We start from the raw sequence: 27360 nt of genomic DNA on the forward strand, positions 1-27360 counted from the left end.
GTCCAACTCATGTCCCCCCCCCACCTGCTAGCACTGTGGGGCACCTGCTAGCAGGCCCCCACCCATGTCCAACTCATGTTCCCCACCACCCCCACCCACCAGCACTGTGGGGCACCTGCCAGCAGGCCCGCACCCATGTCCAACTCATGTTCCCTACCACCCCCACCCCCCAGCACTGTGAGGCACCTGCCAGCAGGCCCCCACCCATGTCCAACTCATGTTCCCCACCACCCCCACCCCCCAGCACTGTGGGGCACCTGCCAGCAGGCCCCCACCCATGTCCAACTCATGTTCCCCACCACCCCCACCCCCCAGCACTGTGGGGCACCTGCCAGCAGGCCCCCACCCATGTCCAACTCATGTTCCCCACCACCCCCACCCCCAGCATTGTGGGGCACCTGCCAGCAGGCCCCAACTCATGTTCCCCAGCCAACATGTCATCACAATCTAGATCCCTGGTCCCTATGGTCAGCCTCCAAATGCAAAACACCCACCCGAGTATTGCATCCACACACTCAGAAATGGCAATTACATGACAGAACACCAATTGCAAGTTTCGAAACAAACACAAGTCCCTCACATACACCCAATGGGTGTCAGTGAATCTCAAAACCCATATCATGATATGCATGAAACCAATGAGATGATACTACACATTGAAGTTCGATAAAAAAATATGTATTAAAGGAAACATAAATAGATTCAAAAATAAAGAAACAGAAATGGGAATGTACAAAAATGAAAAGAAGCATGTCCGTGAAAAAAAGCAAAACCAAAAATCATAATCCAAAGTAATGGTGTCCAAAGTCACTGTCCACAAAAGAAAATCCAATGGGAAATAATAATTGAAAGCCATTGCTCCATGGGTAAATTGTGAAAGAAAAATAAAATCCAACAGTGAACTATATACAGACGAACAAGCCAGGGTCCATTATCCCAACAAAAGAAATTAAACCTATCTAACAACACTAACTAATAAAATAAACTATATACAAAAATGTGGCCAATGTCCAAAAGGTCCAAAATAAATAAAAAAACAAAGGAAACCTAACACTAACTACATAACTATGTACAAGGGCAGCGGGCTAGTCTGACGGCTCACTTTTGGATGTCCCGGGCCAGGGCATCATCGAACTCCTGCTCAATGTCCCGGAGGCGGTCCTCCTCCATGGCCCCGAGGGTCCGCAGGGCCGTCGACGTGTCTACCTCCAACCCCCTGCGGATTGCCTTGAGGCACTCGACCCACCTCAGGGCCCTCTGCATGGAGTTCTCCGCCCTGACCATTGTGAGCCGTGCCTCTTCTGCCCGCTGCCGCTCCGCATCTATGGCGTGGCCCAACCGCTGCCACACGGAAGACACTCTCTGTCCTGGGTCCTCCTGCCCTCTGGCCGATGCCTGCCCCTCCGATGTTGAAGGCCCCGAGCCTTCATGGCTCCCACCACGTTGCTGCTGCTGCTGTGCCTCTGCCCGTGCACTGCCTCCTGCTGCCTGCACATCCTCCACCAGCCTGGCCGCACCGTCAGAGGCAGCTCCACAGGGCACCCAGGTGGCTGATGGGTGGGAAGATGGCACGGAGGACGACTGGCGCATAGGGGGTTCAGTTGAGGAGGGGGTCGTAGCAAGCCCCATCAAACGGAGGAATCCGGCCTGGGTGACCTGTCCTAGTAGGCTGACGTGGTCTACGAGCCATTTGAGATGACGTGCAGTCTCCTCATGAAAAGACTGCAGGTCACCTTGCATGGCCCATTGACGCAACGCCACACCAGTCAGGACAGGCTCAACCCGGACCCGGATAGCCACGTCCGCAGGCAGAGGAAGGCCAGTTGTCGTTTGCTCATCCCCTGCGTGAAAACGGGTCTGGACGTAGGCATCCCTGCTGGTGCAAGATGATGCAGGGACAGGATCAGGGACAGGATTGCACACAGGCACCTCCGCGGCGGCCTGTGCTGCCTCCTGTCCCTGGTCCTGCACTGCACCACTAGTACCAGTGGGATCCCCACCTCCAGACCCCGTCTCTGTTGCTTGCACGGCCTCCTCCTCCACCAAACCCCTGGTGCCGTGCCATCTTCCCGCGTTGGGCCCTGTGGGGTCCCAGCTGCCCCTTCTGCTGCCGAGGAGTCCAACTCCAACCTCCGCCTCTTGGACCTCCCCCCGGCAGCTGCGGCCTGGGACGCGGCACCGGACTCCTCACTCCCCGACGAGATGACAACATGGGAGGGGAGCCGGGCCTTGCATCTCCGGCTGGCGGTAGGATCCCCGCCGCTGTGCTCCACAGCACCTTCTCCGCCCTCTTCATCAGTTGACGCTGCAGACAGGGAGAAATAAAACACAGGCATCAGGGCACTGTACAATGGACACATACACACATGACAGTTGTACATGAGTGGCACTGGCAAACCTCAGACATGCCATCACAATCCCCAACACACATGTCATTTCAACTCGCACACATGAGCCATACCACAGCCATATCGCAACTGGCAGCACCATCCATACACATACAACAGCATGAGCTGAGCAGGCAAAGCTGAGCCAGACATCACATGCAACACAGGAAGTGCACCACACATGTACACACACCACCACACTTGCATGAATGTGTACACCGCTGCCAAGTGTCGCAGTGTTCAGATGGGCATCCATGTCACATCTGCCAATCAGGCTTCCACATCCCGCTGTCACATGCATCCATGTTGCATCACTGTTGCACCCTTGTCAAATACACACAAATGCACATGTACACAGTGCTGATACATGCAGCTGAAAACTACATACATGCGTGACATCACGGACATGTCTACTTACATACACTTACATACACATTCATCCAAACATGTGTGCCCACACAACTGCATTTGGCATGCAAGCCTACACACAGAAGCACCATCCATGTCTTACACATTACAGCCCTCGCATGTGTTAGCCTCACGGCCCTGTACACCTCCACCCATACTCGACCCCATACAAACAGATGTGCAACCTGCACACTACTGAAACATCACCACGCGCACAGCTCACAATCAGGATGCATATACACTTACCGCTCGACTCCAGGCGGGTCTGCCTCTCAAGGACCTGGACGTGGAGCGCTGGGGATATGCGTTCCAGGACCCTCATCTGATCTTCCGACAAGTGGCCCCGGCGCCCCTTGGCATCCGCTGCCTTCAAGAGGCGCCGGGCCTTGTTCAGGGTCCTGGACCTGAAGTCCTCCCAGCGCTTCTTGACATGTTGTAAGTCGCGGACTGCCACCCCCTCTGCGTTGATGGCAGTCACGATGTCAGTCCAGATCCGAGTCCGTCCTTCCTTGTCGGCGTGGGAACTTCCGAAGAGGGCATCATATTGCCCCAGGACTTGCTCCACCAGGACACCAACTTCCCTGGCACTGAAGCTGGAGCCCCTCTGCCTCTCCGGCCGGGGGTTGTCAGTGGTGCCAGATGTTGCAGTGCCTGACATGACATGCCCAGAGGCAGGAGTGGGTGGGCAACTGGGTCTTGGGGCTGGGCTGTGAAGCGATGGAATCCCAGTCGGGAGTCTTCGGTTCCAGCAGGGGTGGTCACAGCAACAGCACCCCTGGCTGATGTGCAGGCAGCAAATGGCAGGGCACGTGGGCAGCAGGCAGTCAGGCAGCAGCAGATGGCAGGTGGGAGCGTGCTCGGGACTCTGGGGGGCAGTAGTTCGGCCTTCTGGGCAGGAGCGTGGTCTTCCGTGTGCTTACGCGTGGCCAGCTTGATACAGAGTGATTTGGCACGTGAAAATTCGGCACGTCAGCGTGTAATTCGAGGAAAGGCCCTTAGCGCGCAAGCGCGTCTGCACGCATACGCAATTTCATTGGACAAAAGGCCCCTCAAGCGCAAGCGCCCCTGTGACGTGACATGCACAGGCGTGCATGGGCATTTCAGCACGCGTGAAAAACTGCACGTCCGCGTGTAATACGAGGAAAGGGCCCATGCGCGTAAGTGACGTGACACGCGCGTGTGTTTCCCTCAGCACGGGTTAAAAGTGAGCGGGCCCAGCAGTTCGCTGTACGTGCCTTTTGTGGAGACCGACGTGTGTTGCTGCTTCCTGTTGTTTCGCGCGCCATCACAACTTAACAGCTATCAAGGACGTATCTCTTCTTTTGGCAGGGGTATTGGCTACGCGTGTTTTTCTGCATCGCGCTAGTCAGACGGTGAGTCGCACATGCTCTTTTTCCCACTGCGGGTGCCCCTGTGTATCGCACCCATTTTCACTGTCATAGTAGCCTGCGTGTCCCATGTGTACGTGTTATTCGTGTTACTGGGTGCCACCGCGTACTGCGGGAGGTTGAATCCACGCACGTAGGCTGCAGGGTTGCATGCACGGTTTTACTGCTGTTTTGGGGTGCCTGAGCGTTGCGTGACCCGTCACCACATCATCGGGGTCACATACAGCCTTGAAGGTGCAGGGGGGCTGTTAACATCTTGCTTCCCACCCCCTTCACCCCAATTGCCCAGGTCAATTGTGGTGTACACCTCCCATTGGCACCACTCCATCTGTGCCGGCACTACTACATCTGTTCCATGGTTGGGAGGCCACCAAAGGTGAGGGGCGCCTCAGCTGGGCGTCCTCCTCGTGGCGGGCGTGGTCGGGGACGTGGCTGTGGTGACCAGGGAGTAGGGGGACTCCAGGGTGTCCAGGGCGGCCACAGAGGGGGAAGAGGCAGGGGTGCGCCACTTGAGCACAATGTTGTGCCATGTGTCGGTGCAGTCATGTCACCACCCCGTGTGGTTCCGGGGGATGCAGCTCCTGCATCTGGCACTGGCGCCCGTGTGACCCGGCAGTCCGTTCCATCGACTGCCACTGGCCCAAGGGTAGTGGTAGCTGCAGGTGCAGCTGTGGACACCGTCACCCAGGCTCGGGATCTGCCAGCGCAGGCTGCGTTGGCACTTGAAGAGCCCTTTGTAGATCTCCAACAGGCCAGGGAGGCAACCATAGGCAGCCAGGGTCTGCGCCACCGTCCAAGAGGAGGAAGGTTGCACCTGCAGCACAGGCTGGGACCCCACACACAGCCACGACCTCCTGCACGTCGAGGAAGAAGCCTTTCTGTAAGAAGGAACTGGACTTCCTCGTGGACTACGTGCGGGGCCACAGCCATGACATGCTAGTAGGTGCCAATAGTCAGACTACAGCTGCCCAACGTGACACCTACTGAAAGCATGTTGCGGAACATGTCAGTTCATTCGGCCATGAGGTGCGCATGGCGCAAGAGTGCAAAAAGCATTGGAATGACATCAAACGCAGCACTAAGGCTAAGCGTGCCTCTAATTTCAACTTGACTCTGGTGGCTGGCGGTGGGCCTGCACCAGAGGAGGAAGAGCTCACTCCACATGAGGCTCTCGTTGCGGAGTTCATACCACCTGAATTGGTCGAAGGAGTGGGAGAGATGCTGGACTTTGATGCGCAGTCCAGTGAGTGTTGATGCGTGTTTGTTGAGGACGTGTGTGTTTCACTTGTGGGATGTGTTGTGCATGATTGCCACTACATGTGACGTGTACATGGTTCTGATGTGTAAGTAATGCAATGCTTCCGTCATGCATGTCTCCTCTGCTTGCATGCGGGGACTGCATGTGGGCATGCTCCCTTGCCCCTCCTCCGCCACTCTGCACCCCAGTTCCACCTTTGCACTGGAGTTCTTCAATCTTGCCAATGTGTACTTTCTTGTTCATGCGTCCTGTGTAGATGCTAACTTCCAGCGTAGAATCTGCCAAACATATGCCGTGTGGTACAGCCTTAGTACTTGATGCAGGGTACCTCACTTGTACTGTGCATAGGTCAGATGTCCCGTAGGCCCCTATGTGTCCTTGACTGGATGATCACTGTAATATAAGTCCTTGGTTACATACATTGCCTGCCATCTCATCAGCCCTCCCATGTCAACTGTGGCTCAGTCCTGCGTTGCACACATGTTTAGGGTCTGACAATCTGTGTGGCTCACAGGCCTCAGCCTGTTCAATGGCCAATGACTCTGTCCAACTGTTGTTGTGTCTTCTTCACACATGGGCGGAATCCAGAGTTTCCATCATGTGTCCTGCTTACTGTCCCAGCATCATTTGCAGTGTTGTCACTTGAATCACATTAAGCTGTTGATGCCAGTCAACACTGCCTGTCAATACACAGGTGTATGGTCAGCCTTTTGATACCATGCTACGCATCCCTGCTTTGGTACTGGGGTGGAGGGGTGCTTGGCTTCTAGATATGGTCCACATTGAATACACAATGCACGTGATGTCTGAATTTGACATTGCACTGCCTTCACATTTCCTGGCACACACCATGGAGTCCTTGTACATGTAGGTAGTGAGTGGTGTACACATTTCCTGCACTGCATAGACCCACTTCCATGGAAACTGCCACCTTTCAACAGGTCTAATCACAGAAGCTATTCAAAGTTGACCCAGCATGCATGCCAGGTTATATGTTGTGTGTCACATGTCTGCCTGATGCGTTTGCTGTTGGTGTGTGTGTGTGTTGTGTGCTTCTGACATGTGTAGTGACCTTTTTTCTCTCTATTTTTCAGGTGATGATGCAATGGAGGCAGAGGATGGTGTTGTGATGCCAGACAGAGGGTTGTTACCACTACATCAACCCGGGGGTCGTGGGGTGGTAGGCCATGAAAACCCCCAAGTGCTACAGTCCATCTTGTCTCTGGCTGCCTATGAGTCCAGCCTTGATGACGACTCTGACGTCCATGTTGAGTTGGATGAACATCAAGTCCATGTGTCAGGGGTGAGTGATTCTGATGTGGACACTCCTCTGTCTGCGACACCTGCACTGAGGGATCAGACAGTCTTGGTTCCTCCGCCCATGGTGGATCGGGACGCAGGGTCAACCTCCACACCAGTCACTGATGTGCCTGGGACATCACGTCGACGGGGGCACGTAGTCGTGCAGCTGCGGGTGGTGCCAACACAGTGAGGACCCCCGGTCCTTGGGTCCCGCAGGGGTCAAGCCCGGCAAAGTGGTCGCCGCGCGCAACCGCAGTATACTGAGTGGGAGCAAGACATGACTGCCAATTCAGAACGGCAGGGGGCAGCAATGGAGAACATCGCTGAGAGCATGGAGTGTGTGGCCCGATCAGTGCTCTCCCCTGCTAGGCAGGTGCTTCTCCAGCAGCAGGCGGCACGGTCCACGGCCCGCTCGCTCAGGCTGGGCATGGCGGCCTCAGACAGGGCACACCAGGCTGAAATGTCGTCTCTGCGTCAAGCAATTGCTGCTCACGCAGAGGCACACATGGATGCCCTGAGGGAGGAGTATGCTTCCCTCAGATCCACTCTGGGTGTCCTTATGATGTCCCAGAGGCAGCAGGCAGAGGAGAGGTTTGCACACCTTGAGCGTACCATCTTGGCTGAGCTACAGGCTTGCCGGGAGGTGCAGCGGTTGTCCAGCCAGGCCTTGCAGGAGGAACTCCGTGTTACACGTGCTACCTTGCAAGAGGAAGCACGTGTATCACGTGAGGTTCTGCATGCAGACCTACGTCACATCGCCACACAGAACCAGGCTCACCCGTCCGGCAGACTTGCTGCCGACGAGGGGCAAGCTGCGGCTAGGCGTGGCCAGGCTACTGTGCCACGTCCTCCTTTACAGGATGAGCCAGACTCGGACGACCATCTATCTCCCACATAGGTCGGGCTGTGCAGGCGTTGAGCCCATGGAGGTTTTGTTTTTGGCTCAGCATCATCGCATGTGGATGTTGAGCAGCAACCTGTACCTCCCCCCTCCTGGGTGCCTCCCCTCCCCCTGGGTCGTATGTGGCCATTTTTGATTTTTCTTTTAGTTTAGTTAGTTAAGTTTCTGTTTGATAGTTAGTTTAATTAGGTAATGTAGGTTTTCCATAGTTAGTGTAAGTAGTTAATAGTTGATTTAGTTTCAAATTGCATATCTATTGTGCTTTCATGTGACGGTGCGGTGCTTTGTGGCTTTTGAAGGCATCCACTGTCTGTTCCAGCTGGGCCCTTCAGGCTTGTCTTGTGTATGTGTTTGCTGCTTGGGGTCCTTGACTCACATATGCCACTCCTGCCTCCCTTATCCATGGGCTCGCAAGGTTGGTTCGGTGTCACAAACTTTTACGCAAGGGCTTTGGACTGTCATATCTGTGGCATGTCTGGTGCTGTGTGACTTGTGTTTACACCCCTAGTGGGGATGATTTTGGTGTTATTGTCCACTGTTCAGCTTTTGCTAGATGGGGTGTTTCATGATTAATGTGTGCATTAATTGCTATGCATTGTGTAGTATGTTTCTTATCTTTACTGTACACGTGCTTGTTGCAATTCATGCTGTAGATAGTGTTCCACACTTTGGATGTGAAAGACGGACTGATGGTGTGATTTATGATGTGACTCTCTGACATGGTCAAGTAATGAGATGCCTGAAGAGACACACACAGATGACTTTGAAGCATTAATCATGTGTTCCATGCCCTTTCTGCAGGGGGATGAGCCTCCAGAGCACCTTTGCCAGCAGACATGGCCCATTGGACGACGGAATTCTGGACACGTTTGTTGGTGCCCACATGCACATGTGTGCACAAGCAGAGGCACAGGGATTGCAGACCTACATCCTAGTACTGCTGACGTGTTCCAAGGAACTCCAGGCAAGGTGAGCAGCACAGGGGGGCCACAACACAGCAAAGCTTGCAACTGGCGAGTTGCACATGCAGGCTTAGTCACAGCACTGAGTGTGAGCTTGGACGAATATTGGTGTTGAAGCACACAATGCAGCTCAGATGTGTTGGTGGACTGATGGCTGTTGATTGTAAGGTTGTCTGGGACACATGCAGGGGCAGTGGCACATACCCTCCGGTACACCAAGGTCCATTGAGGCACTTGTATCAACCATGTAGCCTTCCGAGACATGCAAAGGGGCAGCTCACAGGGACATACAGCAAGGGACATACTCGGGTGCAGTGCATATCATTTCCATGTACTTTATGATAAATACACTGCCAACATTGTTTCGGTCATGGTGGTACGCAACTTGCTCTGAAGTCATGGCTTGCTATATGGGTCTGTCTGCTTACCCAGGGAACATTGCATGTTGTGTGAATTGTGACACATTGGTGTTCCATTTGCCACGCACCCACCGGCGGCTGACTTACTGCATTGACTGTGTATGACCCGTCACAGGGGTAATGTTATATATGGGTACGAAGCATCTACACCAGATTGTCTGTTTGTACAGTAGCTTGTTGCTATGGGGCATGTTTGGTGTTGTGTTTTTCAGTAACTGGCACGTACAGGTTGTTGACTGTGGCTCTCTTTGCAGCATTGCATTGCTCCTGTAACCGGACCTGAGAGTGCGCAGGCAGGAGGCCAGCACTCAAAACCAGAGCTAAGTGTCTTGTTGTTTTTCTTTCAAACTGCTCTGCATAGGCTTGCTGGGGGGTGCACTAATGCATGGATGTATGTGTGATTCAATTCGATATGTTTTTTCCCCCTAATCACCCGGAACCCTATGCAATTTTGAACCCTGTACCCACTACCCGGTGTTCCTGCTTCCCGTACCTATCCAAGCAACGTTCCCTAACCCTCTTTCACTGCTGGGGTTGCAGATGCCTGTGTAAACCCCGAACTTGCAGGCGCCAAAACCCTAAAGGGGGTGGTTGGTTCGTACCACTCCTAAGCCTAGACTACAGAAGGCCATGACAATGATGTCCAAGTTTGTTTGGATTGTGTATGTGTTCATGCAGGTAGTACATTTTCGTGCATTCTCTACTTTCATGTGTCATTCCTCCTCCCCTCTCCTGCCACTCATTCCAGTTATCCAGTGTGTCAACACCTGTCCCAACTGCATATCCCTGAACCTCCTTCCCCACCAGGGTCTCAGGGGCCTGTGTGAGTTTGACCTTGCAGGCACCCGGGACACGGTGGGGGTAGTTGTTTCGTGACAATCCCGTGCCTGTACACGGGATCTGTGACAGTACACATCCATTCATGGTGCATCATCCTATGTTATGTACCACACATGGTTCACATCCTATTGTGACATTGTTTTACTGTGCTACCTTGGTTGTTGCATCATTGTGGTAGTACTTGGCCTTCGTGAGGTACTGCTACGTCAAGTCATCTACTGGAGGGTGTTCTGGTTCGTTTTTATGCTTGGATTTTGTGATTTTGGAAATGAGGGTGGATTCTGAGGGTGCAGGCACCTTTTTACACACAAGGTGGGAGATGGTGATGAAGGGTAAAGGTGATCCTGTCGCCAGGTGGAATTGAGGGTTGAAGGCTCCATGACCCAGGTGCAGTTGTTCAGTGGGTCATGGTCATTTGTGAGGGAGGGGGGGGTTGTTGTTGATAGTTGCCTTGCCCTGCAGTGTGATGGGAACTCTGACATTGTAATGGTGGTATCCTATGTACATGTTGTGTTCTGCTGATCAATGCCTGTTCATGTGTTTTGTTTACCTTTCAGGTGCGAGGGGATAGTTGTGGTTTGACATGCTGGGGTGTACACATGGTGAATGTTCACATGTGATGTGTAGAGAACACTGATGGTCACTTGAGTGCACATGCATATGTGGGGTGCATGTCCTTGCAGAACCACACACTTGCACTCTGATGCACTACATGTACTCCCACCCTTGCATATCCACGAGTACACTGTTTGCCTTCTGGTGGCCACTTTGTCCCTGTAGCACATGTTCTGTGCCCAATTATGGATCCTGTACATGCCTAATTTGCTTTTTGATGTGGTCTGTCGCTTAGATGTGATGCTCAGGGTGTGCATCACACACAATGGCTGTTCACTGTGCTGTGCGCTGAGCAGTGTGTTGCAGGAGTAGGACACAGCACACAGAAGCTGCAGTGTTGATTTTGCAATGCACAATGTGCATGTAGACAGGCATTCATTGTTATGTTACATTTACAACTCTTGTAATGCATTTGGAAATGACTTATTTTGGGTGGGAGGTTGTTGGTCTGTCATTTCATCTGATTCCAGGTCAGGCATCATTGTCTGATGCCAGTGTACATTTTGGACATGGCAATGTGTACCTTATCGTTACTGCGTTGGTGTATGGGTATTGCTTGCCATGTCATGTTGTGGTTTGGGAGGGTTTGAGTGACATAACAGTGATGGCCATGGCCTGTTTTGCAGGTGTGTGTGATGCACACCTTGCATGTCAGGGTCATCCGCTTCTCAGAGCAACTAGCTGGGGGTAGATCTCTCTCCGCGGCAGGGCCTTCCCTCTGGAACAGCCTTCCTGCCTCACTTGAACTTGAGGGGAACCATCTCCGGTTAGGGAAGCACCTCAAGACCTTCCTCTTTGCTTCTGCTTTCTCTCTGCCTCTCCCTTGCGGGATTCTTCACTGGAACTGCACTCTATCTGCAACTGGGCCACTCTCACCGACCTCGGTCCCTGGCCCAGCCACTCTCCACTTGCACTGCCTCCCTGGCAACCACTGCACTGCGGGACTGTCTCTCTAACCCTACAGCCCCCCCTTCCCAGCACTTGTCTGCACTTACCTTTGCAGTTGCCACCAGCTGACCTATGTATTTGTTTTTTGGTCTACTTCCCCTGTACTGCACTCCCCGCCCTTCCCCTTCCCCTTGCACTTTTCCCTTCCCCCTACCCCTGCACTTGCACAATCTAAATGACACCTGGCCTAGTAGTACCGTTGTCTGTCTTCCCTTGTTCCCCCCTCCCTGCCTCATCGCACCTTGAAATACTTGTGTATAGGCCATATCATGTCATATGTCATATGTGTGCCTTTTGGTCACACAGGATAGCTTGTGTTTAAGTAGATAGGGATGCAGACGATGTGGCACTTCCATGGCAACTATCTCAGGGTGGTAGGGTTGTGACAGTTGACTGTCTCTTTGTCATTATCGATTGTCACCTGGTATGTGCCAGGCCTGTGTGCACTCCGCAGGGGTGGGAGTTTAGGTGAAAAATGTGGTCACAAGCTGGTTCCGGGCTTCCTCGCCACGTGCCCTGTCCCCTCCCATGGGCAGCGCCTGTGCCTGTGGTTGGGGATGTGGGGGCACCACCATGTCCACCGGGACGCCCTGCCGTGTTGCAACATTGTGCAGGACACATGCTGCCACAATGATCCTGCACACTACTGGTGGGGCATAGAGTAGTTACCCGCCAGAGCGGTCAAGGGAGCGGAAACGTGACTTGATCACTCCGAATGTGCGCTCCACTATGGCCCTGGTTGCAATATGGGCGGCGTTGTATCTTACCTGGGGTGGGGTGGTGGGGTTCCGGATTGGTGTCATCATGTGGTTGCTCAGAGGGTAGGCACTGTCCCCTGGGGAGGTGATAATAGTTGAGATTATTAGGGTTTGGGTATTTGTCTGTGTGTGACTTGCATGCATGTGCAAGGGCATTTGTACTCACCTAGGAGCCATGTGTCGCCATGCTGCCCAGCTTCCAGGGCCCGGCTCAGGGCAGACATTCTGTATATGAAACTGTCATGGGTGGAGCCAGGGTAGTTTGCATAGACAGAGGTGATGATTCCCTTTGCATCGCATACCACCTGTACATTGATGGAATGTCAGTGCTTGCGGTTTCGGTAGATGTGCTCAGTGGCCCTAGGTGGACGTAGGGCCACATGGGTGCAATCTATGGCACCGAGCACTTTGGGGAAGTGTGCCACCCTGAAAAAATCCCGGACAACGGCCTGCCTTTCTGCGGGTGTTCTGGGCATGTATATGTGCCTGCGGACTGAGGGGCGCGCTGTCATGATTGCCAGTACCTGGTGTAGGAAGCGTGACTGCGTGGTTTGTGAGACCCCCCCCCATCTTCCCACTCCCTGACCAGGTCTAGGATGATATGGGGTGGAAACTGTACCTGCCATAGACCTGGTCGTCAGGCATCCCAAAAAGGCTTGTCCGTGGTGCGAAAATGTGTGCCCTGGCTATTCTCCTCCTCCTGCGGTGTCCCACGATCAGTGCTGTGACAAATGGGGCATTCATCGTAGCTGTATATACGTGTTTGTTGTTTGCGCGCACTTTTGTATTGTGCGCGGGGATGCTTACACCTGCCTTCATGTGGCGGACGCGTTGACGCCTGTGTGCGTCTTTTGCCGTGCGCGGGTTTCCCGTATTCGGATCCATGAATACGGGTTGTTCGCGTGCGTGTGGGTGTTCCGTGTAGTTCCCTGCAGTACTTCCCCAGTTACGCCTTCTTTTTCATGCGTTGTTCCCCATTCCGCTTATGTCTGCATGCGCCATGGCTGGATTGGGCGCACGGACAGTGGGAAACACGCACAGCGTCTTCCTTGAATCGCACGCGTGCGCGTGCGCTGCGTTTCTCACGCTTGCGCTCCCTTGCACCTGCTTGCGCATGGATTTTCGGTGCACGTTTGTTCCATGAATCGGCCCCTATGTGTCTGAAACTGCTTACTGGTTTTTAGCTTCCTGAGATCAGCTATTATGCACTTCTCAAAAGCCAGAATTTCAGAAGGCATTTGGTTATCCGAGGGACAGAAGGTTGAAGGGACATGTAAACCTGAATCTTGTTCTGTTTCCATCATCTCTTCCTCTTTAAAAAATAACTTAAGGCGAATAGACCGAAAGAATTTTCTAATTTCTAATTCAGTGTTATACCAGTCAGTTTTGTGAGTAGGAACGTATGATAGACCTTTGGATAGTATCGATGTCTGTGCTTGAGTTAGTTCCTTATGGACCAAATAAAAAATTGGAATAGCTGATTCTCTTATCGGGTTTGTCTTCTGCGGCCTCTGGTCCACATCATGGGGGTGAATTGGTGGAACCAAGGGGGCCCCCAACCTGGTCCTGTCATCATAGGGCCACCTCCTAAAAAATGCTGTTGCTGTTGGTGTTGGTGTGGTTGTTGGTAATTTCCATATGGTTGTGATCTGTTCTGCCGATTTTGGTCGTCCGACCCACTGCTGCTCATATTTGAAAAAGAAACCCATTTTTTTCTAGTTTGGTTGCTTGTCTGCGAGGATTGTTGTAATTTAGCAGCCTCAATTGCTTTGTCAGTTGTACAAGGAAATACTAGTTCTAATTTAAAGTCCTTTATGTCCTTTTTTAGTTTTTTTTTTTCACAATGTTGGAATTTTTGGAATCTTCAAGTAGTTTATTTGTAGCTGCTAATTGTTCACGAGCGTCTTTTATAGAGTTATCATTAAGAAATATCTGTTCCTCTTTTTCTAATTCTTTTTGTATCTCTTTAATGATTCTTTGTGCTGTAGTAATTGTCAAGACCATTAGGTCCCTGCCACATTTTATAGCTATATGGCTGAATGTAGTGGTATATTCTTTGTCAGTTAGAAAGAGACAAGGTTAATTTCTAACAATCAGACCTGCTGGGATCATATTAGTTCGTAAATATTATCTTAAGAAATGGCCGCGCAGTTCTGTTCTGAACTGTTTTTTCTTAGTTTTCAATAAGCCGACACTTCCAGATGTAGGGGTAGTGTTTAGGTTGGATCCAGTTGGATCAAAAATGGAGGGGCCTTTTATGATATCCGCTGTCTCCTCAAAAGTGTAACTGAAGGTCTGACCTTCGGCCATCCTTTTCTGTAAAGGTACTCATCCCGGGAGAACGGTGCAACACATATCTCTATTTAATTGTTATTAGTTGCCCCTTCTTCCATTGGGTTGAGACTGGACAATGTGCACATCCATATGATAAATCAGCTACCAAATTCTTTGTACAAGAAGTGTTTCCCCGCTGGGGAGTGTGCAAAGTACTTTAATCGGATAATGCACTCACTTCTATAACAAGCTCTTTAAAGAAATAACAGCTCTCTTAGGAAATAAGGCATAAGATCTGTTCAATCTATCATCCCCAAGCCAACAATATTGTTGAGCAGATCAATGGCCTCCTAAAGGCAAAATTATCCAAATTGTGTGTTACACTCAAAAGGAATTGAGTTCAGTGTTTGCCCTTGGACCTATTCAGTTTGTGGACAAAGCCTGCAAAGACCATCACCTCTCCCCTCATGAAATAGTGACAGGGAGCCGCATGCACATGCCACTTTCACCAATGCGTGTATAAATAATTCATTTTATAAGTATGGTATTGTTCACAATGAGGTCCTTTCAAATAATCTAATACATATAAAACAAACGTGGGTATAGGATACAGTCCCATGGCAATGGAAGCCTCGAGTCAAAAGAGGGGTGGAAAATAAAAAGGGTATGACCACTATAAAGGGGTTATATTTGACACAATGACTGATGTACACCATCCAGAATTCAGTAATCTATGGTATAGCCACAAGCGCTCAGTGGGGAAGCAGAGCTGCTATGTTTACTTCTCCTCCCCCATGTGTCAGGGGCACCCAAAATGTTAGTGCCCAAAGAAATGTCACCTCGGGAACCCCAGTGTTTGATCCATTTGGCACTGTGCCAGGTTAAAAGCATGTTCCAGGGGCACAGAGTATGAGTTGTATTGATGGACAAAGATAGAGAAAAATGTGCAAAGAACAAAAAAGACCTGAGGTACAAAGCATACCCACTGCTAAAAATTAACAGACTGTTCTCTTGGATGAACAGATGGGAGGAGGCAGTAGTGAGATGCACAGCAGGAGGATTGGTGGGAAATTATATGGAACTTCAACAAGAACTGTCTTACCATATGGGCCATGTATGTCTCGAAACTGACCTGGATCGAACCCAAAGAAACACCAGAGAAAGTGAAAGCAGCCAATTATTATGAGTTTTGTTTTCGAGGGCATGGAACTTTTTCAGTGGGATCCAACAGTAAGTGCAACAAGCCATTATTCTTCCCTGATCTCATCAAGGGCACCACAGCCCTCATGGACATCTTGTCGGTGTGTGGGCAGCGGGCATACATGCATCTCCTACCATCATAGAGAGCACATATTTGCTAACAACCTTATATTCGGCCATCCTCGTGGTTCCTGGGGCCCATTTGACTATAGCACCCAGGTATGTCACAGTACAGTCAAAGACACCCCCATCCCAACACCCAAAAAGAGAGAGACACTCACTAAGAAGACGGCAGAAGAGATCAAATTATTTATCCAAAGATTCCTCCAAACTGCTCAAAGAAATTCCAGACAAATATCGCCGATACACCAAAACATAGATGTTCTTTGCCTCCCTTCTGTTAGCAGGGTTGCTAACAGTATATGTACTCCGTAAAGGAATACTTCTGTGTCTAATGCTATGTCCCTTTGTGCTTTCTGGCCATAAAATGCTGATATACGAATTCTTGTGCATTTACATAATGGATTCCCGAAAGAAAACATATTATTCCCTTGTCAGTAAATGATATTATAATGTTCAGTTTGCTCATCAAATCTCTCCCAAGTATGTTAACTGGTGTATTGCAGGAATATAACAATGGCATGGAAAGATTGTGTTCTCCTATAGTGATAGGTAAGTTGTCAGTAAAAGGAACCGTACTTCTCGGCCCAGAAAAATTAATTCATAGCAATGCCTGACATTGGGTAATTTCCCTCTGTAACAGAAGATTGAGTCGCTCCTGTATCTATAAGGAAGGAAAATGTTTTGCCACCTATGGTTAGTCCGACTCTTGGTTCCTCTTTTGGGTCTGGTGTAACTGATAGGATGGAACACATCAAGTCTCTGTGTGGGCTGTCCTATTGTGGGTATAAGTTAATTCCTGTACCAGTGAAAGGGTTCCCTCCCACTACTGTCACGCCCCCTAACCTGGGTGTGGGCATCTATGTCAGATTTGTCAGGTTTGGCTAAGGTTTTGGGGTCGTCACTGAATCCAATTTCCCCCTCCTCCTCACCTGTGTCTTCTGCTGATGTATCATGCCGCTTTCCCTTCTTCTTTCGGTCCTTGTGTTCTTTCTTGAAGAGATAAGGCATCCCTCAGGTGGAAGCCACTCTGCTGCCTTTCCGGTGATGGCAAACAAAGCCCCCCTCCCGAGAGTGCCCAAGAGAGAGGAAACCTCTCATGCAGGATGGCTTGTGTGGCACTTTGGATGTTGCAAAGATGGGTTAATTGACCAGGATAGTCCAGAATAAAGCGGTTGGTGGAATTCAAACGGGTAGTTAAGTATCTGGCAAAGACAGTCCGGATAGTGAAGGCGAGCTGAGGAGGAGCAGCCCTGATTGGAGTGGTCCATGAGCCATAGGAACTGCAAGCCTCCAGTACCTGGGGTAAAGGGGTATGCCGGCCGTGAAGTCCGGAAGCAGGTACAGCAGGACGGTAAGAGGATAAGGGATCTTTAGCGAGGACAGAAACGAGGAAGGAAGGAAGGAAGGAATGGAATGAGAGCCCCTGGAAAGGAGGAAGAGGTAAGGAAAGAAATAAAGTAGAGAAACAAATGGGAGATGGATAGCACAAAAGCAGGGGAAGGAACCCCAAAAGAAAGGATGCCTAGCAAGGCGAACTGAGAAGAAGAGAGACAGGACAAACCTGGCTGCAAGCAGGAAGGGCTGCGGGACCGATGCGGACAAAATTCCGCAACGAAAGAAAACACAAGCAGGCGAAAACCCAAAGTACTAGCGTGTTAACCCAGAGCAAAATGAAAGGGTTGCAACGCACTGCGGAAACAGAAGGGCATGGCTTTAAAGGAAATGAAACAACACCGAAAACAGAAAGACTAGAGCGGCGCTCCCGGAAGCAAGAGAGCATAGTGGAACATCCTAATGGTGTAGCAGCCGCCAAGCATTCCATAAGCGCCAGGGGGCCCGGCACGTGACAGTCTATGGCAGTTTGTTTGAGTTCCATAATGCTGTTGTATTTTGCTCTGTGGGTGCTTGTCTTTGCATCAGTATCTGTGGTGTCTGTATGGGGGCTTGCTGTGCTTGCATTGGTGCCTGTTGCATTTGCATTGGCCTTCCTTGCTGTGTAGGGTGTATTTGTGCTGCTTGTGTGTAGAAGCAGGGGAGGGATACTGCATGCAATCTTGAGCATAATACCCTGGTGGTTCTGTGCTATAAGGGAGGGATACACTGTCCCCCCTCTTTGATCTGGACAGTTTTGTTGCATTCCTCCCCTGCTTCTACACACTCGGGAAATATGCCCCAGTTGCCCACATGCCCAGCACTACTATGTCTATCCTCCAAACCCGGGTTGTCCTCCATTAAATCCCCTTCCCTCTATAGCCTGAAATCTGAACCCTCTGCCTCTGGGCGCACCCCCTCTTCGCCGTGGGAAATAATTATACTCTCCCCTTCCTGCAAAATATCTGTTAGCTGTTGGCTGCACCTGCTGTCCTTCCTGTGTGATCACCCCTCTCCACTGGTAAACAATGCTCCTTCCACTGAAAACTTTGATAGTTTTCTCTGAGCTAGTTTAGTTTCTTCCAGTTTTCTTTCCTCAATTTTCTTTCTATCTTTCTCTTGTTTTAGCCGACAGTGGGGAACTATGATCAATTGAATCTCTGGCCTTGGGTTTGCTTCCATTTCCACTATCTTTTTTAAATAGTCTCTGCACTGCCTCAGGCAGCCCCTGACACAATATGTGATAGAATATATATATATATATAGTGTTTTCCCATAGCTCTCTTGGTAGGAGCTGCCATTTTTCCTGAATCTCTTGAATATAAGTTACTAGGTCTTCATCGTCACACATCTTATGTGTGATGAGTGCGCTCATGTCTGATGAATTGGAGTACTGTACCCTAAGTGCTCTCCATACATCAGCCCTACAGTTGTTAAAAGGTGTGCATCAAGAGTGCTGTTCTGGGTCATCACTCTGGGATAACCTGTTAATTTCCAAATGTCCTCTGCCCTCTCTCCTGTTATAGCAGCAAGCAAGCTTTTTGTGTCACCCACCACTAATGGATTCCCGCTGTAATTCTTTCTAATTCATAAATCCACTTGCCTGCTCCTGATGTCAGCATTGGTATCTTACAGAATAAATTATTTTTGTCCATGTTTGGCCATGGCATAAATTGCAGCTGTCCTCCCCTTTCTCCAATATTGAAACTGTGTCCATTCTGTCCTTGATTTGAGTGCCGTAGTCTTTATCACTTCGTCTGCCATGCTAATTTCATTTTGCCCTGTTAAAGTTCTAAACCTATTCACATATGGGTTTATCTCTTCTAAACTGCTTGATCATACTTTTGGACATCTGGGATATTTTACAGGTTCTGGTTTTCTCCCTTCTGGGACTTCCAAAACTGACCACACTGTCTCTTTCCCTGTTCTTGTGCTTATACAGAAAGCTCGGGCAGCCCTTTCCTTTTCATCTAATTCCTCATCGATAAACATTGTATCATCCCTTTCACCTCCTTCATCATCCTCGCTGACCTCAAAATCTAGTCTCGTATCGAGACTCGTTACATATGTCCCACTCATAACCTCTTCCAGTATGCTCATTCCCTCATCTTGTGGAGACCCTATTCTTGTCTTTGTTATGCTACTTGCTCCATCCCTTCTGCTTCTGTATAATTTACTTATCCTTCTTCCATGGCTTTTTCCTCATCTTCAACTGGAAGAGTATGCTTTTTAAGTATCCTATACATTTGCTTGCTGCGTCTTTCCCAACTCCTTTGTCTTTCTCTCAATTGCTGCATTTTTTCTCTCCGTTTATCCTGGACCATAAGTACCCTGATAGCCTTGTCTATCTCTTTTCGTATCCTTTCCCTTTCCTTGCTTCTTTCTATTTCTAATTGTCTTCCCCTATCTCTTTCTTCCTCTCTTTTCCTTTCCTTTTCTCTTTCCACATCTCTTCACCTTTCTGTTTAATTTTCGTTGTCTAGTTCTCTCTCCTTTTCTCTGTCTGCCTCTTGTTTCTTTCCCTTTCACTTCTCCATATTTCATTTACCATTCTCTTTTCTCTTGTTCTCTTCCTCTCCCTTCTCCTGTCTTTCTCTAACTCCCCTTTCTTTTTCTTTAAAGTCATCTATAGTCTTTATGTCCAGTTTAAGCATTATTTGTCCTCTGACCCATTTGTTCGGGGCAATCACCATCTCCTCCCAATTGCCCTGCCTGCCTCTCTGTCTCTAGATCTCTTCCCCAGTCTCTGTCAGCTTTGCCTGTAACTCACCATGTTCACTATATTTATTGCGTGCAGACACTGAATTTTGTTTTTTTATTTTTACTTTTTTTATAGCATCTTCCCTGCTGTAGTCGACAGGCGCATATGTGGGGTTAGTGTATCCTGCCGCTGCTTTCAATTCTTGTAATGGGCATAGTCCCTGTATTTTGGGAGACAGATCAGTGCTCTGGGAAGGAGGAGAAGGAGCTGAGGGCACTGTGCCCTCTCCTTCATGCCAACTCAGGGTTGGCTCTTCTGTCTCATCCCCATACATTTTCCAGTTCTAGAATTGTTTTTCTAACTTTGTGTGCAGCAAGAAAATATGTTGTCATGTGTTACGGTAGTGATCTTGAAAGTATGCCCTCCTGCGGCCAAGGCATAAACATCTTGCCCACAGTGCCTTTCACCCACTGGGCGTGGTACTTGATAATTTTGTCCTTGTATCAGGGTAAGGCTTTACATAAATGAATAAGGGGAGTTACAAATTGTGCTAGTGGGTACTCTGGAATCCCCGTGCTCTAAACACCAATAGTGGGTAAATCTGTAGGCCACCTGCAAGCCTAGTATAGTGGTATTACCCAATAACATGGAGAATGAAAAACACACAAAAATACTAGTAACAAGCGTTATGCAGAAAAAATATGTGGTTATTTAATCTGAATTTTTTGTTGTACATTTTCTAGAACAGTCAGTTAGACCTGTCAATCTTGAAGCAGCCTACACGTGTTTCAACACATCGTCTTTGTCAAGGCATAAGGCAAAGCCATATGAGCCCCGTGCTGCGAAAAGTTCCGAAAAAGGGGCGTTTGCGCACTCTTTAGTAATAGTCTTTTCTTGTGACCAAGTATATCTTGCGATGTATAAAACAGAAAGTTCTTTCAAAAGTGTGTTGTCACTGCTAGTTCACCCGCATCAATCGATGTCACTATATCGAGTGAATGTCCTGTTAGGATTCAAATTGTGCAGATGTCCGGTCAGATGAGGGGAGGTTGGTTGAGGACAGCAAGTGAAATTTGGAAGTTGTAGGAGGTCCAGGGACCGGGTTTTTAAGACAATGGGCCTCATTACGAGTTTGAAGGTAGCCATGCCATTTTTAGCGGCATGGCTACCCCCAAACTCGGGTCCGGGTCCCGCAAAAGGGGACTTACTGGGCCATTCTGATTTTGGAGGGCCCGGTAATTCCCTTTCACGGGACCCGGACCTGGTACCGTTAATGACGGGCCCGTTGTTAGCATCCTGTACTGCTAGTGGGTCCCGCCATGCACGTCTGGTCTGGCCAGGCGTACAGAGCGGGACCCACTGCAGAACTCGTAATGTGGTGGCCCGGAATGAAAGGTGCTGGTCCCTTACCAGCACCGTTCATTCCGTTGCTGCTAGAGTTGTAATGAGGCCCAATGTGTTCTGTAGACTTGGTTATAGCTGTGAATAGCTGACATCTGAAAGCAAACTCCGTTACAGAAAACTTTTAATTGTAAAATCTTGCAAACCTCGGTCCATGTCAATATTTAGTTTCTCACAAAAAGGCAGTACCCAAAACAGCCAACTGTCTCCGATAAACCAGCCATGATATCTGCAGTCTTTCTCTGTTGCCAGGAAAATTATTCCTAGTTTGAATTAGTAGTAGTTTGTATGAGATGGATATGTATGATGTGTGTGTTTTCGAGATTGTAATTGGTTGATGGTACTGTTGTAATTATCCGCGGCTATCCCGGAGTCGCACAGTGATCGGTGCTGCTACCTGCGGGTAGATGTGGTACCCGGTGCAGCCACGGATTTATTGTGGCGAATGGCACGTCGTGTGTTTGTGGACGTGTGATATCTGCTGCTTTCTGGCATTTTGGGTGGAGTAGCATCATAGATGCATTGAGTGTTTTGGGGATTGGGAGGCCAGGAGAGTGGAGGAGGACCATGGGTTGTGGAGCAGGGCTGATAGGCATATCAGGGAATCTTGTTTGGAGTTTGGAGGAGTGGAAATACATATTAGCGTTTTTCACCAGTGTGATATTGGGAACGGGCAGTAGCTATGAATGGCGTATTCATCTGCCTGTCAGCAATAGCCTGCGCATAGACATGGTTTGGAAACTTTGCCATTTATCTATGTGCAGTTATGGAGTGCCTACGACCAGAAGACCTCTAAGCACTAAATCACTGACATCTGTTATCTGTCAATAGCTCCAAGACACCCCTCTGTGGGTAAATGTGCACTCCACAATACACCTGTTATATTATATGGCTCCACCACAAATATTTTACATTCAAACCAGGTTTCTTTCGAGTTGTGAAGTCCCTATTGCAAAGCTAATATCTGCAAGTGATGTACCTGTCACCTAAAGCAAGTCATTTAGAATCCAGGCACTGCAAGTGATTTAGCACTCCTTCTGACAGAAAGGAGGATTCCTCTACTAGTAAAACAGTAAATCATCAACTGCACGAAACAAGGTTACTTTCCTTCTGCACACAATATTCTTTAAATACCTTTTGCCCGCAGGTATAAACGAAGCCAGCGAGAAGGAACTCTGAAATGGGAATGGCAATATGTAATTTCCAAGAAGGTGGCAAAAGGCAATTTTTCTCATCATAGGACTCAAATCGACAAGAGTCAATGAGCAGGTACAAAACCTGTGGATTGATCTGTTTCACTAAAACAGGTGCCTACGAGAGCCTCTTTTTTGCTCTTCTGTTTGCATACTGTGTGTGTCACCCTAAGAAGTCAAATGTTTTGTTTCCCTTGTGCCAGGTATCTTGTTCATGTATGGGCTGAGCTGTCCTCTGCTGATAAGGACTAACCGGAGCCAAACACATCTCAGAGAAATTGCTGTCATTTTATAATTGTGGCCAGAGATTGTATTTACTAATCATTACACTGTAATCCTTTACATAGTTAAAAAAAATATATATATTATTGAATTTTGTTGTGTCCCACTTTGCAGATCAAGGTCGCGCCAAAACGTGCAGGTGGAGTGAGAATGGAAGAGGTCAGGGGATATTTGCAGCTGGGCCCCGAGGAATGGAAAGAATAGTGGCTAACATGTCCCAGCTGTAGGCAAGGTACGTTATGTCAGTGAGGCTTATAGAGGGGGCCATATTCCTGACCTCTCTTGGAGCTTCAGGTGCTTCGGGACATTTAAATGGTGGGATGGGGCGGGAAGTCTGTAGGAGAGAGGGGGAGGGGAGCAAGATGGTGCTGCCGCGGGGTGAGGCTTGAAGATAGGAAGACACCAGTCTGTGTGTGTGCAGGTTAGCTTCTATGGGCCTCATTACGAGGCCGGCGGTAAGGGGTTAATGCCACCGGTAAGGATGTCGGCGCCGTTAACCCCCGACTGCCGCATTCCGAGGTCCCTTAGCGGGTCCCACTAAGGCCGGCTGGTTTACCAGGCGCCCTTAGCGGGAGTCGTTAGGGGACCATGTAGCTAATAACGGGCACGCTATTTGGGGGCACGTTATTAGCTCCTTCCCCATTCCCAGTGACCCGTATGGGGCTCGAATGGGAATCGGGAATGGTTTTCAGAATGGAGACTTACCGGGTCCTCCAAGGTTGGAATGACCTGGTTAGTCCCCATTCCGACTACCCGGACCTGGACACGACTTTGGAGGGTCGTAATGACCCCATATGTGTTTTTCTAGGTACCACTTTCATCCAGTGAAACCCAGTGCTGGTATGCTTGGTAGCAAGTGTGAGTTTGTGTGGTCTGAGTGTGAGACTGGCTCATGCGTGCGTGTCATGTGCTTTGAGGTTGTGGTTTAGGTTGATTGTGGTTTTGGCTAGGTTGGGAGGCTGGAAGATTTGTTGGTAATTTGGGTTCTATGTCATTTCATCGTCAGGCATTTCAAAGCCTGCAATTTAAACGCGTTTGACAGTTCATCTAATTTTATTTTTGGGAGTGCGGGGGCAGTCCCCCCAATACTCACCTACTGCACCTATTTTTACCTATACCCAACCCCCCAACCACTAATCTGCCCTTTCCCACCCCACCCCCCAAAAATTCGATGAACTGGCAAACATGTTTAAACTGCAGGCTTTGAAATGCCTGACGATGCAAGAACGTGGTACCAGTAATTTGTGCTGGCTTTACACAAGGCAATGGAACAGGGCACTTTCCATCTAGTCGAATACATTTGGTGTTTGAACTAGACTATTTTTTATCTGTTTGATGTGTGCCTGATCTCAGTGAGTGCATACTCACCAGCTCAGGAGTAATATTATTTCCAAAGTGGCTCACACAGGGGCTGGATGCTGTGTATTTTGATGATCATGTTAAGATTGAGTCTAAAATGTCCATGAGATTCACCACTTCCAATTGTCTGGAGAAATGCTACATCTTGAGTGTTTTCTGGGAAGATGAGGTGGTCGTAAAGTGTGCAGATTCCTTTGGATATCAAAATTCCCAAAGTCTGGTGGTCATGACTGTAAACAATGAGCGTCAATTTGATTTTCTTGCTGTCGACTGATACATAGACACAATCCGGAACATTGTATTGCTGGATCTTTGTGATCTTGTCAATTTTGGGGTGAAACAAAAAGCTGGTCACCCTTTGAACAATCCGGTGCCCGCATTGCCTAGCACCAGGGCTAGTGAGAGGAGTTTGAGTCTTTTTCTGGATAGTGAAGTAGGAAGTTGGGAGGAGGTGAGAGCTGTTGGTAGCTGGCTCTCATGGACTCCTTGGTGTGGAAAATAGGTTGATCACGGACTTCATCAGGAACGGAGCAAATGTTTTATAGAAAATACCAGTGTACCTCTATGGATCCAGTGACTTAGTGAATTGCAGAGATTTAATGCACGTATTCACATCACCTTGCAAGATGTGAGCTTCCCACTCGTCACTCGTCTGCTCCATGATACATGGAAAGATCAGTGTCTCAAGATAACAGCCGTTGCCCGGGAGGATGGATTCCATTGCATAGAGTTCTTCGTCTAAGGTCCTAAAAAATATCCAACTTTTGGGTTTCAGTGTGCGCCCACCGGCTTTTATCCTGACCATTACTACATGTATAAATGATCTGTTAAGCTTTGTCTTCAGACTACTAGTTTTCTTTCTTTTGTCATAACGTTAATTCAACCTAAGTAGACAAAGGTAAATGTAATTTTCCTGTCTCTGAAGTTTTTTGTAAGCCCATAATGACCGCGAGAGGCCTTTAGCTATTGGCTCACATTACTTTCTTTCTCGGCATGGATGATATTTTTGCAATGAAGTGCTTTAGGCGTTGTCTTAATAGTGATATCTGAGCAGGCAAACATGACTCGCCTGTGCATCGCTATGTTTGATTGCTCTGTTTTTGCTGGACTGATTTGGCTGTGCCCTTGTATGGTCAGGCTCGAGGAGAGTGATGTGCTCCAGCAGGACGGTGAGGGCTTATTTTCTCGATATATGGCTCATCCTGAATCGATGGATTCTTGCAGTGGGATAATGTCGATTGCACCTTACGAGAGCATCTTCCAAAATCATGCTGTCCTCACCTTTTCCTGCGACAAAGCAGGCTGGAGTATGAGCTTCCAACGTGTTTGCCTTCCTCCTCTTCCTTTCGGAGGTACACCCCACCTCACCGCCCCAGGAGTTCTCACCCTTGGTTCAAAAATAAGCAACTCCCACACGACCTATCCAGCAACAATCCTCCTCGTCTTTCGCTGCTGCCTCCCATGCTACCTTGGCAGGGCGGGGCTGAGGGAGCTAAAGCCCAGGGTAATTAGGTTGTAGCCCTGGATAGAAGCTCAGGGGCTGCAACCAAAAGGCTAGCTAGCCGGAGTCCTAACAGTCCTGAAATTAGCATAGTTCTGGAACTTTTCCAGACCTAGCAACACCCTGGCCCTTCAACATATACCACCTGCATTGCTACTACACTGAGATTTTCTTGCGTCTCTTTCTAGAGCAGGTCTTCCTCGAATCTCGACCATTGTGGCTCCCTTTCCCCACGCCCTAACAGACCACATGCATCCCTGGTCTCAGCCTCCCCGGCTCGTCTGTCCCCATGTCAACTCCTCACGCTCCACCTCTGCTGACATTTCAGCCTTTCCAACATGCAAACAGTATAATTCGCTTTCTGCAATGTTCTGGCCTATTGGGATGCTGGCTTTTCCCATTGCGCATATTAGCCTGGAACATAATCTACTATGTTTGTTTCTGCTCTGCATCATTTGTGGGCAAGTCAGACACCTGTATTTATTTTTCTCCTGCCTCCACCCATGTCAATTATTGTTCTCAGTGCCCTTAGTTCATGTCAATAACCAATAGTTCTTCCTTGAGCATTCGAGTCGCCCCATATACTTTGTGGGATAGAATACATTTCACTTCAGGACAACTCACTGAAGTATAACTCAGTGGGGGGTCATTACAACCCTGCCGGTCCGGTAACAATGGTGTCTGTAGGCTTACCAGCACCGTTGTTACCGGACCGGCAGAGTACGAGTTTGTGGGCCGGATGCCCTCCCGCCCGCCAGGTGTGACCTGGCGGGCGGAACAGCACACGCTCGCAGACTTTGACAGTAGCTCTGGCACCATTATAAATGGTGCCGTGCTACCATCTTCCCCATTCCCATTGAGTCCTATGGGACTCAAATGAGAATGAGGAATACAATTTTTCCAGCGCCTGACTTCCCGGAACACCGGGGTCGTAATACCCTGGTAATTCCAGGACCCCAGGCACTGGAAATATTTGCAAGTCCGGCGGCAGCCTGCCGGTTTTACCGGCACGGCTACCGCCGGACTTATAATGAGGCCCAATGGGTTTGTTTCACAGAATACTACTTTATTTCATATACATGTTTTTTTGCTGCAACATCTACATTTTTTCAAATATGCACTAATGTGTTCCTCTGTTCAGCATTGAGTAACGATAGGAAAACCCGTGAGCCCTCCATTTTCACCTTTTTAAACCTCCCATTTCCCTATAATCATGTTTTCCCTTTATTATCCCCTTTCTCCATACTCATTATTCATTTTGAACCATCATTGACATTTTAGTTGACAAACGTTATTGCATGAAATTGCACCAACAAGAAACTCCAAGGCTTGAGCCTGAATACAGTTAGTGTCAGAGAAGATAATTTCACAGGTAATACAACGAGTTGCAATAGTTTATCCATCTGCTCATTAACAGCAGTCCTAACATTTACCCTAATCATGTTTACCACATACATTTGATACAGATACAAGAAGAACGGGGATAAAGAAATAGACATGATCAGAAGGTAGGGACAAAGGAAACAGAAAGACAGAAGAGATAGGTAGCATAGAGAAAAGGAAAGTAAATACAATAACAGAGAATAAAAGAAAAGCAAAGAAAGGAAAACAAAAGCACTGTAGCTATAGTGATATAATACAATATTCGAACATGAAGCACAGTAAAACATATTACCACACCACTTCGTATAATACAGGACAATATTCTCCATGCCATTGATATTATGTTTTATATCTACCAAAGTTGAACTATTATTTGAAGTCTGACG

Source organism: Ambystoma mexicanum, chromosome 4q (genome assembly GCF_040938575.1).
Source record: "Ambystoma mexicanum isolate Mex_15411 chromosome 4q, UKY_AmexF1_1, whole genome shotgun sequence".
NCBI classification, from domain to species: Eukaryota; Metazoa; Chordata; class Amphibia; order Caudata; family Ambystomatidae; genus Ambystoma; species Ambystoma mexicanum.